Source organism: Lissotriton helveticus, chromosome 9, assembly GCF_964261635.1.
Source record: "Lissotriton helveticus chromosome 9, aLisHel1.1, whole genome shotgun sequence".
NCBI classification, from domain to species: domain Eukaryota; kingdom Metazoa; phylum Chordata; class Amphibia; order Caudata; family Salamandridae; genus Lissotriton; species Lissotriton helveticus.
This window is the reverse complement of record NC_136070.1, coordinates 3,187,522-3,199,702: the sequence shown is the minus strand read 5'-3', so window position 1 is coordinate 3,199,702 and position 12,181 is coordinate 3,187,522. Positions and strand designations below refer to the sequence as shown.

At 49.2% G+C, this 12,181-nt stretch overlaps 1 protein-coding gene across 2 annotated transcripts in view; it reads right to left on the bottom strand.

The window, feature by feature from the left end:
• LOC144780842 (fibrous sheath-interacting protein 1-like) overlaps positions 1-12,181 on the bottom strand; it is a 746,598-nt gene that overhangs the window by 664,176 nt on the left and 70,241 nt on the right. The window lies entirely within an intron of this gene.

The window sequence follows — 12,181 nt, the reverse complement described above, 5'->3', positions numbered from 1 at the left end:
CCAATCGGTTGATTACCCCACTCGCCAGCATCATCCAAGCCCACGGAATCAACATCATCTCCTCGCTGACGACACCCAGCTCGTATTATCGATCTTCGACAAGACACCAAATACTGGGACCAGTTTCTCCACCTGCGTGACTGAAGTTGCCAGATGGAGGGAAAAAAGGGCCCCAAGCTGAACACAGACAAGACAGAAGTAGGAATCATCAGCAAAGACACCTTGATTTGGGACTCCACCTGGAGGCCTGCCGGATTGTGAACCATACCTCTACCAGCAACACATACAAATAACCTCAGACAAGTAATTGACAACCAACTCACCATGACCTGCCAAGTGAATGCAACTCCCCACCAACACCAGCAGAACCATCACCCACGCTGGCATCACCAGAAAACTGGACTACAGCAACGCACTCTAAGCTGGAATCAACACTCAACTGACCAGAGGACTTCAGACCATACAAAATTCAGCAGCCAGGCCCACATCACACTTCACATCATAGAGCTCCACTGGCTCCCAATCCACAAACAAGCAAGCACTTTTCAACCTACTCGCGCAAACATACAAAGTTTTACTCAACATTCACCCCATGTGCCTAAATAAACATGTAAACTTCTTCCACAAACTTACCAGACACCTCTGCTCAGCCGGTCTCCTACTCACACCTCTCAGGCATGTCTAGAACCAGATCCGGCAGTTATGCCTTCTCCAAACACGTTCCTAAAGCCTGCAATCACCTGCCCCTGCACATCTGAGCCTCCTCCTCAGTTCTTGATTTCCGCGAGAACCTGAAGACCTGGCTGATCACCTAGCCCAGACCCTGGCTCGGTCTACACAGCTCCTGCTTCAGCACGCGGATACCTTCCTGGGTGAGTTGTGTGGTTTACAAATATGTTATGTTATGTTATAGACATTTATTCGGCGCACAGCTGCCCCAGCAAAGGGGCGTCCTGGCGCCTGACAAGGTAGTCAACACAACACAACTAAAAAAAGGCAGCAAACTAAGAAGAAACAGGCTTTAAGGGAATAAAAAAGTCTGATGGCCCTACGAAACAGAAAAAGATTGTCCGATGCACGTATCTTTAAAGGAAGAGAATTCCAGAGGGCAGCAGCCCAAACTCTAAATGAGCGGCCTCCAGCTCGGCTAAGCTTGAACCGAGGGACAACTGCGAGATCCTGGCCTAAAGATCTCAAAGAGCGGGCAGGGACATAAGGCGTCCAAAGATTCGTAAGGATCGGTGCCGAAGGTCCCTTAAAGATTTTATAGGACAAACAGAGTACTTTAAACTCAATCCTCTGCTTGACAGGAAGCCAATTCAGAAACTTCAGAGTACTGGCAGCGGAGCAAAACCTGGGCAGACCAACCACAACCCTGGCTGCAGCATTCTGCACCCGTTGCAGACGTGTTTTCAGCTTGGTTCACCCCAATCAAGAGAGAACTGGCATAATCCAGCCGAGAGATCACCGTCGCCTGCAACACCAGTTGCCTGGTGGAGGCATCAAAGAATTTCAGAGCTGGTCTTAATCCTCGCAAAATGCCAAAGCAACTGGCGGCTGTTCTTATAGTATGGGAGACAAAACTAAGGGCGGGATCTAGCCACACTCCAAGATTTTTTGTCTCCATTACCGGAGTCGGGGTAGGTCCCAATTCCGGAGGCCACCAGATGTCACCCCATAGATCCGCTTTCTTGCCGATAACCATGATCTCAGTTTTAGTAGCGTTCAGCTGGAGATGGTTGGAATTCATCCAGCTGCCAAGCGCCCTCAGCCCGTTCTGGTACACATAACATATTGCCACCCGCTGGTAATAGGATACATGCTGAATCGGTGCAGTCGACGACACTTCTGCTAGCACAAATATTTTGATTCCTGTCCACATTTAGGATATAGCACGTATTATTTTCTCGGAGCCTTTGAAAACTCTGTCTTCTGCTGGAGGTCTTGCCTTAGCTGTTAAACTATCTTACAGTGAGTTATATAAGGCCCATCAACATCAGGGCTAAACGCAGTTCATCAAGAAGGGATATGCTGATTCTGAGATCCTGCATATTCGATATGAAGAGTGAAGTCGTAAGGCAGGGCTTTGATAAAAGCGTGAAACCCAAACGGACACAGAGGGGCCTTTAATCAACATAAAGACGTGCCCTGGCAGTTCTTTTGTGTGGATACTCGCTGGATCTCCAGTCGCGAACATTTCATGAGGGTGTTTCTGCGATGGTGTGGGATAGATAAGCTAAAGCTGATGAGGGTGTGGTTGGACCAGGCAATTGGTGTTGGTTTTGTAGGAGAGTAGGGTCTGCAATCGTATGATCACCCAGATTTTTGCTTTTTGCTTCACTGGTTTACGACTTTCCCTGGCTGTGGGCCTGCTAATCAGACCCACAGCCTAGCTGTTCTCTCTATTCCAAATTGTACCCAGGTACTGAATTGGCACTGGGCCCTCTCTTGAGTCCCTGTAACCAGGGCAGAGGTGCACCCAGAGGTCTCCCAGGGGCTGCAGCATGTATTATGCCACCCCTGGGCTGGCTAACTAAACAGACACAACTGGCTGCTGACAGCTGGGGCAAGTTGGTGTAATCACCCTTTGCTTTAGATATAGTATACCTATATCTAAACCTAAAATGGGCACACAGATCTCCTATCAGTCACTCCTATGGCAGGCCTTAACAATCCTGGAGGCAGAGTGCTTGGAATCGTATGAGATAGTGCTCTGGCATGAGCTGAGCCTGTCTGCGGCCTTCGGGATCTATCCCTTAGCAGTTTCCATGATAGCGTCAGACCATATACTCTTAAGTGCCTTATAATCCTCGCGGTTTTGGTAACTTTGGTCTGACATTATCTAAACATGTCGTGTAAGGTGTCATACGCTTTGGAATACTACCCCCTCGCCAGTTCTGGCGACGGGGGTAGCATCCCACCCCTCTAGAGGGAGAAGACAAGTTGGTAGCTGTAACCCCGGTTAAAGTTGAACACAGCCTCAGCTCCACAAAATGGATGCTGCCACCGAGACACAAGTCTGCCCTCCTGCTGCTGGGAGTCCTTCCAGCGAGGGAGGCCTGGACAAAGGGTTTCCTGTCAGGGGCGGTGCCAGCACCATCCCAGACAGGATTTTGTGTATCCCAGGTAGGCAGGGCTGAAAGGAAGGTGACTGCAAGTGGCACCCCGGTGCTCACTGAGCATAGGCTGGCTCAAACCAGTTCCAGGGGCACACCAGCCCCTGAGCTGGGGAGAGACCGGACAAAGGAAAGGGGTGTAACCACCCCCCTCCTGGTCCCACCCATGGGCAGGACCTAGTCGCGTGCCAGCCCCTTTTCTTAGGATAAAGGTAGGAGCAGGCCCCCTTCCCAAATTAGATAATTCTGAATCTTGACTACTTTCCACGAAAGAACTCTTGACTATTTCTGAAGACTCTCCCTTGTGGCTAAGGAGTAGCCACCCTGCATCTGCAGGCACCATCTAAGCGCTGCGGTTTGCTGTAAGTCCATCCTCCGGATCAAGACTGCCCAGCTCGACGAGACCCGGATTCCCCGCCATCTCTGACCTCTACCTGCCTCTACAGCTCAGCTGAGATTCGTGGGTGTGAGAAAAGCATATCCAAATTAAGATTCCACGTTGCTTTCCGCCATTAATAATGAATCCATGTTATTTAACTCTCCAACACTGATGGTGAACCTTTTGAAACTCCAGAGGAGGAAAAACTGGAGAACTACAAATTTGATTTGTTAACGTATTTGGAGTAATTGTTGCTTTAAAGGTGTAAAAAAAGGAAAGGCAAACGGAACAAAAAGAAAAAGAAACTACCTAAAAGAAAAAAAAGACAGAGAAAGAAAAAAATGAAAAAGTGGACCCAAAGAATAATGAACAAAGCAAAATTTTAGAAAAAGGGAGAAGAGACACACAGAGGGGAAAAAAGGAAGAAGGATAAAGAAAGACAGGGGAACAAGAACAAAGAAGAACAAGAACAAAACAAAAAAAGAAAACAAGGAAACAAGGAAAGGAAAAGCAGAGATGAAAGAAAAATAATGAAAGAAAGATGCCAGCAAAGAAGATGAGAATTGTAGAAAAGATGGAAAGAATTGGAAAGAAAGAACAAAAGCAAGACAACATTAAAGCAGATAGAGAAAGAGAGCTAGGGCCGTTTAAAACCCTGGAGTTAGACGCACTGTCAGCTCGACTAGCTGGGGTTTGAATTAAAAGGTGATCTACTCTATCCAAGTGGAGGTCTGAATAGTTTTACCTTTTGTTGTGCTCCTGTTTCTTTGTTGTGGACGAACTTGCGCCGTTTCCGCATGATGAGGCTTTACCAGGCTCCCCTCACTGTAATTTCTCAGAATCTTTTCACTTGATGTTAGTTTTCTGGGCGAGCCATATTTCCTCGAGGCAGTCACTTTTGATTGTGCACAAGCTGAAGTCGCGGGCCTGGCCAAAGCGCGAGGGCTTGGACATGTTACGGATATGCTCTCTGACAGGACTGGGAGCCTGCACTCTCTTGCAGCCCTTTCCGCAGATTTGGGGGGCGGCCACAGACTTCAGTGAGAGCGCCCCATCGCCAGCGTGATCCTTTTCAAACCACCTTCCTGTGGTCACAGAGAGAGCTCGTCTGACTCGACGACGTAGGAATGTAGGTATGTGCTGAGGTAAAACTTGGGATGGTCCTTCTGTGGCAGCTCGTGAACCAAACAGCCAGACCAGATGCCATGCGCGTGCAAAGGTATTTCTGCTGGCATGCACAGACTAGACACTGGGCATCATAAAAGGCGGAACAAAAATTCCACTCTGCTCCATCTATTCAGGTCAAGTCGAGAAAACCGTTCACACGTTTCTCTGCTATTTCCACGTTTGCAATTTGACGGACGGCGGGAGGGGGCGGGAGGGGGCGGGAGTGGACACGGACGGCGGGAGGGGGCGGGAGTGGACACGGACGGCGGGAGGGGGCGGGAGTGGACACGGACGGCGGGAGGGGGCGGGAGTGGACACGGACGGCGGGAGGGGGCGGGAGTGGACACGGACGGCGGGAGGGGGTGGGAGAGGACACGGACGGCGGGAGGGGGCGGGAGAGGACACGGACGGCGGGAGGGGGCAAGGAAAAGCAGAGATGAAAGAAAAATAATGAAAGAAAGATGCCAGCAAAGAAGATGAGAATTGTAGAAAAGATGGAAAGAATTGGAAAGAAAGAACAAAAGCAAGACAACATTAAAGCAGATAGAGAAAGAGAGCTAGGGCCGTTTAAAACCCTGGAGTTAGACGCACTGTCAGCTCGACTAGCTGGGGTTTGAATTAAAAGGTGATCTACTCTATCCAAGTGGAGGTCTGAATAGTTTTACCTTTTGTTGTGCTCCTGTTTCTTTGTTGTGGACGAACTTGCGCCTGGTCCACTGCACCTCAGATGCGGATAACCTCATCTGCAGAGTTCCACAAAGATCCTCACCCAGCCCCAATCGGTTGATTACCCCACTCGCCAGCATCATCCAAGCCCACGGAATCAACATCATCTCCTCGCTGACGACACCCAGCTCGTATTATCGATCTTCGACAAGACACCAAACACTGGGACCAGTTTCTCCACCTGCGTGACCGAAGCTGCCAGATGGAGGGAAAAAAAGGGCCACAAGCTGAACACGTACAAGACAGAAGTTGGAATCATCAGCAAAGACACCTTGATTTGGGACTCCACCTTGAGGCCTGCCGGATTGAGAACCACACCTTTACCAGCAACACATACAAATAACCTCAGACAAGTAATTGACAACCAACTCACCATGACCTGCCAAGTGAATGCAACTCCCCACCAACACCAGCAGAACCATCACCCACGCTGGCATCACCAGAAAACTGGACTACAGCAACGCACTCTAAGCTGGAATCAACACTCAACTGACCAGAGGACTTCAGACCATACAAAATTCAGCAGCCAGGCCCACCCTTAAATTGCCACTCACATCACACTCCACATCATAGAACTCCACTGGCTCCCAAACCACAAACAAGCAAGCACTTTTCAACCTACTCGCGCACACATACAAAGCCTTTCTCAACATTCACCCCATGTGCCTAAATAAACACGTAAACTTCTTCCACAAACTTACCAGACACCCCTGCTCAGCCGGTCTCCTAGTCACACCTCTCAGGCATGTCTAGAACCAGATCCGGCAGTTATGCCTTCTCCTAACACGTTCCTAAAGCCTGCCATCACCTGCCCCTGCACATCTGAGCCTCCTCCTCAGTTCTCGAATTCCGCAAGAACCTGAAGACCTGGCTTACCACCTTGCCCAGACCCTGGCTCGGTCCACACAGCTCCTGCTTCAGCGCGCGGATACCTTCCTGGGTGAGTTGTGTAACATATTGACACCCGCTGGTAATAGGATACATGCAGGGTCGGTGCAGTCAATGACACTTCTGCTAGGACTAATATTTTGATTCCTGTCCACATTTAGGATATAGCACGTATTACTTTCTCGGAGCCTTTGAAATCTCTGTCTTCTGCTGGAGGTCTTGCCTTAGCTGTTAAACTATCTTACAGTGAGTTATATGAGGCCCATCAACATCAGGGCCAAACACAGTCATCAAGAAGGGATATTCTGATTCTGAGATCCTGCATATTCGATATGAAGAGTGAAGTCGTAAGGCAGGGCTTTGATAAACGCGTGAAACCCAAACGGACACAAAGGGGCCTTTAATCAACATAAAGACGTGCCCTGGCAGTTCTTTTGTGTGGATACTCGCTCCTGGGCAATGGTGCTGAGTACAATGAGTGGATCACCTGCATTCGTAATCTTGTGCGGTAAATGTGTACTGGAGTCCTATAAGACTCTTCAAAAGCACTTGCAATGAAAAAATATACCAGATTCTGCCCGATTCTGCCACATGCTTTCCCGGCAGAGAATATACCAGCTTCTAACGGATTCTGCCATGTGCTCTCAGAACAAAGAATATACCAGATTCTGCCACATGCTATCCCGACAGAGAATATACCAGATTCTGCCACATGCTATCCCGAGAGAGAATATACCCGCTTCTAACGGATTCTGCCACATGCTATCCCGACAGAGAATATACCAGATTCTGCCGGATTCTGCCACATGCTATCCCAACATAGAATATACCAGATTCTGACGGATTCTGCCACATGCTATCTCGACAGAGAATATACCAGCTTCTAACGGATTCTGCCACATGCTATCCCGACAGAGAATATACCAGATTCTGCCGGATTCTGCCATGTGCTCTCAGGACAAAGAATATACCAGATTCTGCCACATGCTATCCCGACAGGGAATATACCAGCTTCTAACGGATTCTGCCACATGCTATCCCGACAGAGAATATACCAGATTCTGACGGATTCTGCCATGTGCTCTCAGGACAAAGAATATACCAGATTCAGCCACATGCTATCCCGACAGAGAGTATACCAGATTCTGACAGATTCTGCTACATGCTATCCCGACAGAGAATATACCAGATTCTGACAGATTCTGCCACATGCTATCCCGACAGAGAATATACCAGATTCTGATGGATTTTGTCATGTGCTCCAATGACAAAGGATGTACTAAATTCTGACTGATTCTGCCATATGCTCTCCAGAAAAAGAATATACCAGATGCTGAATGATTCTGCCATGTGCTCCCTGAACAAAGAATTTAACAGATACTGGCTGATTCTTCCCCGGACCCGCTGGTAAATGAATATACTAGATTCTGACTGATTCTTCCACGTGTTTGATGGAAAGGAATATACCACACTCTGACTGGTTTTGCCATGTGAACCCAGGACAAACAATATACCAGATTCTGCCACATGCTATCCCGACAGAGAATATATCAGATTCTGAGGGATTCTGTCATGTGCTCCAATGACAAAGGATGTACTAAATTCTGACTGATTCTGCCATTTGCTCTCCAGACAAAGAATATACCAGATTCTGAGTCATTCTCTCATGCTCTCCAGACAAACAATATACCAGATTCTAACGGATACTGTCATGTGCTCCAATCACAAAGGATATTCTAGATTCTGACTGGTTCTGCCGTGTGTTCTCCGGACAACCAATATACCAGATTCCGATGGATTCGGACACATGCTCTCAGGACAAAGAATACCCCAAATTCTGAGTGGTTTTGTCATGTGCTCTCCAGAAAAAGAACATCCCAGATTCTGACTGATTCTTCCACGTGTTTGATGGAAAGGAATATACCACACTCTGACTGGTTTTGCCATGTGAACCCAGGACAAACAATATACCAGATTCTGCCACATGCTATCCCGACAGAGAATATATCAGATTCTGAGGGATTCTGTCATGTGCTCCAATGACAAAGGATGTACTAAATTCTGACAGATTCTGCCATTTGCTCTCCAGACAAAGAATATACCAGATTCTGAGTCATTCTCTCATGCTCTACAGACAAACAATATACCAGATTGTTGGACCTGGGCCTCTCTGCAGGGTCATCCCTAAACTTTTTGCCTACCTCCAATACTCTCTCTGACCTGTTTTTGTTGGTTTAATGACTCTGGGCACTTTACCACTGCTGACCAGTGCTAAAGTGCATATGCTCTCCCTACTGTAAAGTGTACATTTGATTGATGTCCATGATTGGTTCATTGGATTTACTGTTAGTCCCCAGTAAAGTGCACCAGGAGTGCCAGGGCTTGTGAATGCCAATACTGCTAGTGGGCCTGCAGCGCTGGTTGCGCCACCCACAGAAGCAGCCTTAAAAATGTGTCTATGGTCTGCCATTGCAGAACCTGCGTACAGTCTGGTACTGTCATGCTGGCTGGGCAAGTGCACACACTTGCCAGCCCCTAAACCTTCCCTTAACTTCATATTAGTCACCCCTATGGTAGGCCTGAGGGCAGGGTGCATTGTAAGTGTAAGGTAGGACATGCTCTGATGTGTGTGGCATGTTCTAATAGTGAATTACTGCCAAATTCGTTTTTCACTATTGTAAGGCTACCAGTTCCCTTATAGGCCAGATGGGCTGCTGGAATTATTACACTCTATAATCCCAGCAGGCTCAGGGAACATGGTAGAAATTAATGTTTAGTATGCCTGAACTCAGAATGATAAAATACTTCTTGTAGTAAAGTTTATTTTAATATCCTGTGTTTGCAAATGCTACTTTTAGAAAGTTAGCATTTGCTTGCCTAACCATTTCAGCCCGCCTCTGCTCTTGTGTGTATCTGACTGTCTGAGTTGTGTGAGTGACAGGGCTGGGAGGTGACAGGTGGTGAATAGCAGGATGACACCTTAGTGGGAGGTGGGAGTTTCCCCTGAATGATGCATCAGGCTGTGCTCTGCCTCCACAATGCTGGCTCCGCCCCCCTGGGGAGCGACTGATGACTCAGCCTGCACCTGGCCCAGGAAGGACCGAAGCTTGTCAACAAAGTGCTCCTGGCTGCCCCTGTCCTCACAATGCTGGCTCCGCCCCCCTGGGGAGCGGCTGATGTGCCTGCCCTCACACTGAATGCAGAAGCAGAAGTACCCACCACAAGTGCTCAGGGACTGGAGCAGTTATGCAAAGGCCCCCTGGCCTGCTAGAACAAAAGAAACTGGGTATAAAAGTAGGAGCCCTGCTCCTTGTAAATTAGATCCTGTTTGCGCTACAGAAGAAACTCTGCCCGAAGAGAAGGACCTGGAAGGACTACAAGGAGGAGTGCTGTCTCTGGCCTGTGTCTGGTGCCTTGCTGCAGAAGGAGAGGAAAAGAAGAGACTACAAGAGACTTTTGCTTTTATTGAACTTTGTGCCAAACTCTGCTGAAAGATCTCCAAGGGCTTGCCTGTGAACTTGCCCCCTGACCAGCGCCCCAGGAACAGTGGGCGCTACCCCTCTGAAGAAAGCTGCTGCTGGCGTGTGCTGTGTGTCTCTACAGCGCCGAGTGAAGGAGGTTTGAGAGCGCTGTGCCCTCCGCCACGCTCTCTAACAATTCGTGCAGCTGTGCCCCTCCCCCGACCACCGTGACTGTGGCCTGATCGTGTGCCAGCTCCAAAGTGAAGACCAGCCCCACGCTGGTCCGAGCGCCGTGACTGTCTGCGCTGAGCCGCCCTCACAAAGGAAAGGGAGGACCTGTCCGGTCCGAGCATCGCCGCCTGTTTGACCCCCGAGGTACAGGCTGCCCCGCAAAGACAGGCACTGCCAAGATTGTGCCCCTCGTAACTTGGGCGCTGAGACCCCCTGGCCCCCGCAGCTGGGAAGTGACTCGCTGCCGGGCCCCGCCTGATCTGTGCACCGCGCTTCGTGGAGTGCACCCCCCTCAGCCCCGCCTGCTGCAGCTTCCCCCTTCAGCGACCGAAGCGAACCTTGCTGGGAGAACCCTGTCCCGTGACCGCACCGCCATCCCGGGTGCCCTGTGACCTGCAGCTGAGACTCGCAGGCCGCCGCACCCCCAAGGAAGACAACGCGACGTGGGACAGCTCCCCTGGCAGCCGTCCGCTCCAAGATCTCCAAGGAATTTACAAGGTACTGTGTCTTTGCCCCCTCGCGGTGCGAGCGTCCTGCAACTTGAGCCCGCACCGCGCTGTGTGAACTTGGGCGCCCCGGGAGCCTCGCAGCTGCTGTCTGCCCTGCAGCGCGAGCCGCCCCTGAGTCAGAGGCTCGCCCTGCTCCTGGCCCCCGAGGCCCCTCCTGACGCTCCCGGTGGCCCGCGGCCCTCTGCCCTCGAGTCGAGCCCCGAAGGGTAACTCACTACCAGAGCGGACCCGGCCGTGCCTTTCGCGGCTCACGCGGGAAGCGTGAGCTTTGGCAGGTCGGGCCCGAATTTCGCCGAGGAAGCGAGCGGAGGCGGGGGGGGAAGCGCATTGAGGCGCTAGAAAACACTGAACCTTGATAAACCTGGGCAGAAGGCCCAAAACCTTGCATTTTGAAGACACTGTGACTTTTTAAGAGTAACTGGAACCTCGCATTTCTTAAGTAACCAAGACTGTATTTACAAGCCTGCTTTTGAACAATATATAAAGATATATATTTTTTACAAATACAGTTTGGTGTCATTGTGTGGTGGGTTGGTGGTGAAGGGTGTGATACTGCAAATGTTTAACCCAATGTGCCCCAGAGATTAGCCTAGACTGCTTGCGCCACACTACCTAGAGGGTAAGCAGAGGTTGTTCTTGAAGGTAACCCTTAGCCCTGACGTGGAAGAGAGAGTCCCTGCTTGTCGCCAGTGCTGCACTGCGCCAACCAGAGATTCCCCTTTCCAACACAGATTCTAACGGATACTGTCATGTGCTCCAATCACAAAGGATATTCTAGATTCTGACTGGTTCTGCCGTGTGTTCTCCGGACAACCAATATACCAGATTCCGATGGATTCGGACACATGCTCTCAGGACAAAGAATACCCCAAATTCTGAGTGGTTTTGTCATGTGCTCTCCAGAAAAAGAACATCCCAGATTCTGACTGATTCTTCCACGTGTTTGATGGAAAGGAATATACCACACTCTGACTGGTTTTGCCATGTGAACCCAGGACAAACAATATACCAGATTCTGCCACATGCTATCCCGACAGAGAATATATCAGATTCTGAGGGATTCTGTCATGTGCTCCAATGACAAAGGATGTACTAAATTCTGACAGATTCTGCCATTTGCTCTCCAGACAAAGAATATACCAGATTCTGAATGATTCTTCCAAGTGCTTGCAGGGAAAAGAATAATCCAGATTCTGACACGTTCTTTCAGGACAAAGCTTATCCCAGATTCTGACTGATCGCTCCACGTGCTCACAAGGAAAAGAATATAGCGCACTCCGACTGATTTTGCCATGTGATCCCAGGACAAAGAATACACCAGATTCTGACTGGTTCTGCCATTTGCTCTCAGGAAAAAGAATTTAACTGATTCAGACTGAGTCGCCCATGTGCTCCAAGGACAAAGAATACCAGGGTAAAAGAAGCAGGACAGAGTGCTGGATAAGGAGAAACTGGAATGAAAATTAAAAAAAGCAAATGCATAACTGAATTAATGCATCAATGAATGAATGTATACACCATTAGCAACGTGCTAGTGTTACTCTAGTAGACAGGTTGAGTGCACATTGTACAAGTGATTAAAGCACAGTTTGAAGATTATTTTGTTACCTAACGTCATTGACTCGGGAAGGCTATACAGAAACGATGAGAAGTTTTTAACAAAGCTGTGGAAGCTCCCTGTCACTTATTGCTGGGTTGAGAACA